Source organism: Apostichopus japonicus, chromosome 16, assembly GCF_037975245.1.
Source record: "Apostichopus japonicus isolate 1M-3 chromosome 16, ASM3797524v1, whole genome shotgun sequence".
In the NCBI taxonomy this organism is placed as follows: domain Eukaryota; kingdom Metazoa; phylum Echinodermata; class Holothuroidea; order Aspidochirotida; family Stichopodidae; genus Apostichopus; species Apostichopus japonicus.
Window position 1 is genome coordinate 11,429,483 of NC_092576.1, and position 6,628 is coordinate 11,436,110.

General features: G+C 37.4%; 1 protein-coding gene across 1 annotated transcript in view; it reads left to right on the top strand.

Annotated features, from left to right (window-relative positions):
• Positions 1 to 3,222: 3,222 nt before the first annotated feature.
• LOC139983055 (alpha-(1,3)-fucosyltransferase 7-like) overlaps positions 3,223 to 6,628 on the top strand; it is a 10,853-nt gene continuing 7,447 nt past the window's right edge. Inside the window, exon 1 of the mRNA XM_071996394.1 lies at positions 3,223 to 3,353. The gene's annotated coding sequence lies outside the window, so the exon portion shown is untranslated. The remainder of the gene's footprint in view (positions 3,354 to 6,628) is intronic.

The window sequence follows — 6,628 nt, forward strand, 5'->3', positions numbered from 1 at the left end:
CCCGCTCTGTACGCGGACACCCTAACCACTAGGCTATGGACGCTGATTGTATGTCCAGAGGTTCGAAACCGGTAAGGAAGATCGTAATTCCACTGTAGGCGTTTGTCACCTATATCGAACAATACTAGTTCTGTTTTTGGTGACATATTTTGCCCTACTCTAGAGATCAAACATGATGCTATCCAACTCGAAAATCATTTGTGATTCCTAAAGCCGGATATATATATATATATATATACTATATATGATTACGAGTGTGTGTGTGTGTGTTTGTATGGACGTCTTAAATTGTACAATTGTGCTATGAAACCAACTGTGGCGGGTCTCGAACTTGACCGAGTCGTCGGGGAACACAACGAACCCATCACTTCTTGAGATTGTTCTCATCTGCATGAAAACGCGCGCCCATATGGAAAGCCAATTTAACATTTAATCGGGAATTTAAGATATTGGGAATTTTCAGATATCTGTAATTAAATTCGAAATATCTGTAATTGAATTCGAGATATCTGAAATTGAATTCGAGACATCTGAAATTTTATTTCAGATATCTGAAATTGAATTCGAAATATCTAAAATTCTATTTCAGATATATGAAATTGAATTCGAGGTATCTGAAATTGAATTCGAAATATCTGAAAATGAATTCGAGATATCTCGAATTCAATTTCAGATATCGGAAATTCCCTGGTATTTCGAGATATCGGAAATTGATTTGAAGATATCGTCAATTATTTGTAGATATCTTAAATAAATTGGAGATATCTGTAATTTAATCTGAGATATCTGAAAATATTTCGAGATATCTGAAATTCCTTATTAAATGTTAAAACGGCTTTCCATACGCCCACAAACATACGCCCACCCCTCTAATCTCTTCCCGATGAGTTACGAAAATTAATTAATGACCTTCGCCCGTAATTACCAAGAACTTGACAAAATCCGATAACACACCACTTCATCGATAACAAGTGATCGGGTATATAAGTGACGTCTAGAGGTCGTGCACTGACCTACATAGAGTGTTAGCACTTTCGACTTGCAATTTCCCAAGATCAGGCCCAGAAAAACCAAGAAATCCCAAGGGCACTGTACTGTATGGATATCTAGCAATATCCGTAGCGATAGGGATGAAAATCCCAAGATCTTCCCTTGACTGAAGGCAGATAGAGAATCGAAGCCTTCAGTGTGTAATAAACTTGAAACTGTGCGTCTTTCGAAATGAAAAGAATTTGGGGCAAAGTAGCGTAACTCATATGGGCTCAGACCGTGCTAACCAGGTGGCCCCCGACCCAAAGGGGGCTCCCGCTTTACTGATGTACAGAAAAAGGGTATACCTTTTTGAATAGGGAGGGCCGGTTTCACTGGGAAAGAAAAACTCATAGGCCGTCTTCCATGGCTTGCTTTTCGCTTCCTTTGCTCAATTTTTTAGGGGAATGGTGTTACTGTGGCTTAAAATGCCAAGAATAATCACGATATTCATTATTTGCTATGCCAACAACAGGATTGTTGCACATGACTCTAAAAATGCAGTAAAACTGTAGTATTTTAATTGATTATAGGACATGCCTGATTTTGGGCAACTGACCAATCATAGGGCTGCTTCTCGTGACCTTTTGACCCATCCAGAACTTATTTTGTTTACATCTACTGTAGCGAGCCTAGATCACGCACTGTCTGCATATAGGCCGTCTTCCATGTGCCAAAAAAGTGCATTTGTTTCCATACCACCACCAGTCCTCAGTAGGGAATATTTAGGCACCACCCCCCCCCCCCAATACCCCAAATCTTAGAGTGAATTAACGTTACATTATGCCCTACAATTTATACAGAAAGCTGAAGCCAGTGTATCATGAATTTCTGACCACCAGAAATCTGTTTATACCACAGAAACCAAAGAAAAGTTGATATGAAACTGGTCTCAATCAAGAATAATACATTCCTATCAAGGTTCGAGGTTAGAGCTCAAGTAGATATAGAGATATCACAGTTAAAGTTCCTTCTGGTCAATCCTCAAAAACAACAAAATGTTTGGTTACCTTGGCAACAGCAATACTTTCTGAAGTCTTCATAATAGCATTGAATATTCTATGATACCATATTTCACATGTGTATGTAACTTTCAGTCATAAATTATTACATACAACCTCTGTATTGTTAAACAGGTCGGTAGATTTTCTTAAAAAGTCTAATCAACGAGTAAAGGGCGCCCTCTATTTGGTTTTCTGTTAATAGTTCCCCCAGTCAGCATCGGACAAATTTCAAATTTGGTGGGCTTTTTGTTCTCCAGAAGACCCTTCATAGGGATTGTTTTATATTACTCTACTCTTCCACCCTGGCTATTAAAAAAACTTCCAAATTCATCATAGCCATATATGGGCAGCTAGCCGCCATTTTGGTCCTTGGCACAGCCGTGTGCACATTTGGTCGCTGCCAACAACCAGAAAACCAAACCTTATATCAAATTGTACTCATTTCCACTCAAAACAAGTATTCTGTAATAACTTTACACTTTTACTGGTTAACAATCTGAACATGTAAGTTAATAGTCCCTAAATTACCTAGTTCGAAGGCCTTTGTGAGCTAGGAGTGTAGAAAGGAGGGATTGGGGATTTTGTCTCCGAAATTCAGCCAAGGAGTGTGGAAGGGGAGGGGTGTGTGGCGGGAGGGCAGGAGGGTGACCATGGACCATTGGTAATATTGTTATCGCCTGTAAAAAAAATTGTTAAAAATTGAATATATATTCATTACTTGAGAAATGTTCTTGTGTTTTCTATCCTTTTGCTTTTATATTTTGTTGTGTGTGTAACCATGATCGTAAAATCCTCCACCTTCCCTTCCTCGCATTCCGGCCTCAAGCATCTTCTCATGGCACGGTTCGGTCGTACAATGAATAGATAATACACCTATCGAAAGGAGGAAACATTTGAGAAACTCTTATGGTTTTAAATCACTTTGTTTCTGCTTGCATTCTTCATCCTTAAAGGCTTCCAGAAAGAAAACAAATAAGACATGAGCAACTCCAACCCATTCTCGATCTCCGGCTTCCATCATCATCATCGTCGTCGTCGTCGTCGTCATAGTCATCATCATCATCATCTTGGAACGGACATAAATGTATCATAATACAGTGCTTCGTATAGAAGATATGGTTATGACTTATACACTAGTCTATGTGGTACGCATGCGTACCTGTTTTAATAGACTGCATTCATGCTTGAATTAATATCACGGAGGTTTTAAATTGCAGAGCCGTATATAGTTGTAATAATATCAGTCATGTACAAGAGCATGATAACTTCTGCTGAAAGGTAATGGCTTTTATATCTCTGTGACGGACCTGTTGTTATAATGTAAGTATGAAACATTTGTTAAGCAATATTGTAATGCGTTGTGTAATGTTCATCATACTTCGGCACTTAATTCCAGTAATAACTAAAATACAAATTTCACACACATATAAGGTATTTCTCACGCCTTCACACGAGTCTGTGAAACAATATATACCAGCAAATCTAGGTATTTCATGCTTCACGAAAAAATATATTTGGACTTTTGGGTACATATATAGTAACCTGCAGTTTTAGAGTATAGGTCTCGAAAGAATCCTTTGACATGACTTGGATACTTGAGACTTCCTTCTAAAATCTCTTTACAAAATACGGTTTCTCTTATTCACTATATATAGTGAATTCTTATTCATTTTATTATACCTATGTAATATCCAATTCATAATACACGATTAGCAGTTTAATTACTCTATTGGAGGTACACGTAAAGCACCTTGCATACCGAAAAGAGTATATTTACAACGAACGGAGCTATATTACCAGTAGTCTATATACAGTATGTTAGTCCTTCAATGTAGCCTACACAATTAATGGCCTTTGTCAAGCCTTTCATTGACTTATGCTCCTTAATGTTATGTTACCTGGATTATGGCCTACATGTGGTCTATTTTACGTTATGGTTTGGAATATCGGTGTGGATGTAGAAAATGTAGTTTTATATAAGAATAGTAATATATTGTATGTGGTTTACTCACCATTTTGTGGTGGTGAGTGTGATGGGTAATTCGAAAATGTTAGCAGCGCGCTACTATTTTCGGTCAAGTCATTGATTTTGATAAGATGTAATTAATGCATAGTTTATAAGTATAGCTTGGTAGCCTATTTAAATATTTTATATAATAATCCTATGTGTTTTAATGGTACAGAACTTACAGTCGGACTAATATATTGTACTAGACAATAAGTAAGATAATATCACTGAAAAGTCGCTATACTTCAGTCCGCAAAAGTCACTCGGAAAAGGAGAGACAAAAACAAAAGAAGAAGTGATAACCATAATGCAAAAATGCGTTGTAGTTTTGATGATGTAACATGAGTAGTTTTCTTCATAAATCTGACGTAATGTATAGTGAGGTGTACAACATACACGATCTCAGTAAAGCAGTGTGATGTGACAAACAATAAATACACAATGACACAGGCTGTCCTGAAATGACCATGACCTCTGCAACAGCTGGCTTCTTGTACTAAATGTGATAGATAGCCTAGATCAACACTAAATATGACATCTGTCCTTATTGAAATATTGTGTAAACATAGTTTTCACAATTTGAGTCCTGGTGAACTCAAACGACCATTTGGCCTCTGCCCACAACATTAGGCCTCTTGTACTCAATGCGGTACAATAACGTACCAAATATGCGATCTGTCCAAGCTTCCCTTGCGATATCAGGTTTAGGAAGGTGCGTTAGTGCAGAGAGACAGGTAAGAGGGGAGTGAAGTAAGTGTTTTGGCGTTTGTTGACTTCAAAATACCTTTGAACTCCACCAAAAGCAATAATAGGCTTCTTCAAGTTGATATGTAACCTCTGCAAACCAAAACATGAGATATGTCCAATGTTACCTAATTCTTGCAATATACTCCACCAAAATCAATAGGCTTCTTTTACTCAATATTATACACCTTCATACCAAGTATGAGATCTGCCCCAGCTTCCAGTATTGAGAATATCATGTTTACAAGGTTTTCACAATTTGACCTCTGATATGACTCCAACTGTCCTTTGACCTCCACAAAAAACAGGTTTCTGGGTTATCACAGTGGTACTCTTACACACCAAACATGAGATCGGCCCAAGCTTCCCTTCTTGAGATATCGTGTTTACAAGGATTTCACAATTTGACACATCCACACACATCCACACACCATTATGAATGCAAAGGTTATGACTATCATCAAAACCAAAAAAAGGAACCATTGACAAAGGGAAAGGCTATACATACAGTGAATAAATAATAGATAAAGCACATTATATTATACGTAGGCAATATTTAAAGGAATGGATAGTTTTAGCTTCTTTCATATAGGTACTGAGACAAACATTAGATTGGTAATTTGGAACTATTTAATTACTCAGGTGACTGCACGTGATGGATCGTCACATGTCAATCATCGCCGTAATCGGGATTCGGAATATATCAATGAGCTAAATCGATGGTATGTCGATTTAAATAGGTATATGTCAATTTGAGTTCCTAGAAACTGGTATACGTCCAAGGAGATTGACTTCTACCGATTTAATTCGACATATCATCGATTTAAACTGGTAGATGTCGATTTAAATTGACATACACCGATTTACTTTAAGTATCATCGATTTAAATTGGTATACGTAGAATTAACTGGTATAAGTCGAATTAAACTGATATATTCCTATTTAAAGTGACATATCCCGATATAATTTGACGTATCATCGATTTAAACTGGTGTATGTCGATTTAAAATTGGTACATGTCGATTTAAATTTGCATATGACGATTTGAATCGATGATATGTCGAATTAAGCTGGTATATGTCTATTTAAATCGATAGAAGTCAATTTAAGCTGCTGGAAACTGGTATAAGTCAAAGATTATTGGTATATGTCGATTTAAATCGGTATATGTCGATTCCAAATGATTTGAGACTGATGGCCCGCCATACGATCGTTGGTAAAATCCCCTTTAGTGTAGCGATAGCAATTGTACATAGCAAAGAAAGAACATGTGTTGGAGAGACCCTGGGCAAGTATGTTTTATCGCGTTGCCGTTATTTTCTTGTAAGAAAGGTTCGGTTGCAAATTATGTTGTTACTGGGAATCATATTTTGACAAGTACTTCGTTCAATGGGACATTAAACAGTTAGGCTTAAACGTCATAGAGTTGTACACTTGCAAGTTACGAAACGTTTACAAAGATCACTAAAAAACATTTTTTCGTGGCAAACCCTCGCATGTATTGATTTACAAGTATCTTTTTTAATATATAAGTAGTTGATATAGGCGTATGATGCAGGCGTAGACAACATCCCCGCTGAGTTGATAAAGCATGGAGAAGACACAGTAACTGATGTCCTTACTCGTATCTGCAACAAGATCTGGCAGACAGGAGATTGGCCTACACTGTGGACCCAGTCACTTATTATCACTCTCCCCAAGAAGGGAAACTAACAACAATGCCAGAACTACAGAACCATCAGCCTCATATGCCATGCTAGCAAAGTGATGCAAAAGTCCTATTACATAGGCTGAAACCCCAAGCTGAAGAAATCATTGCCGTAAAGCAAGCTGGTTTCCGTGG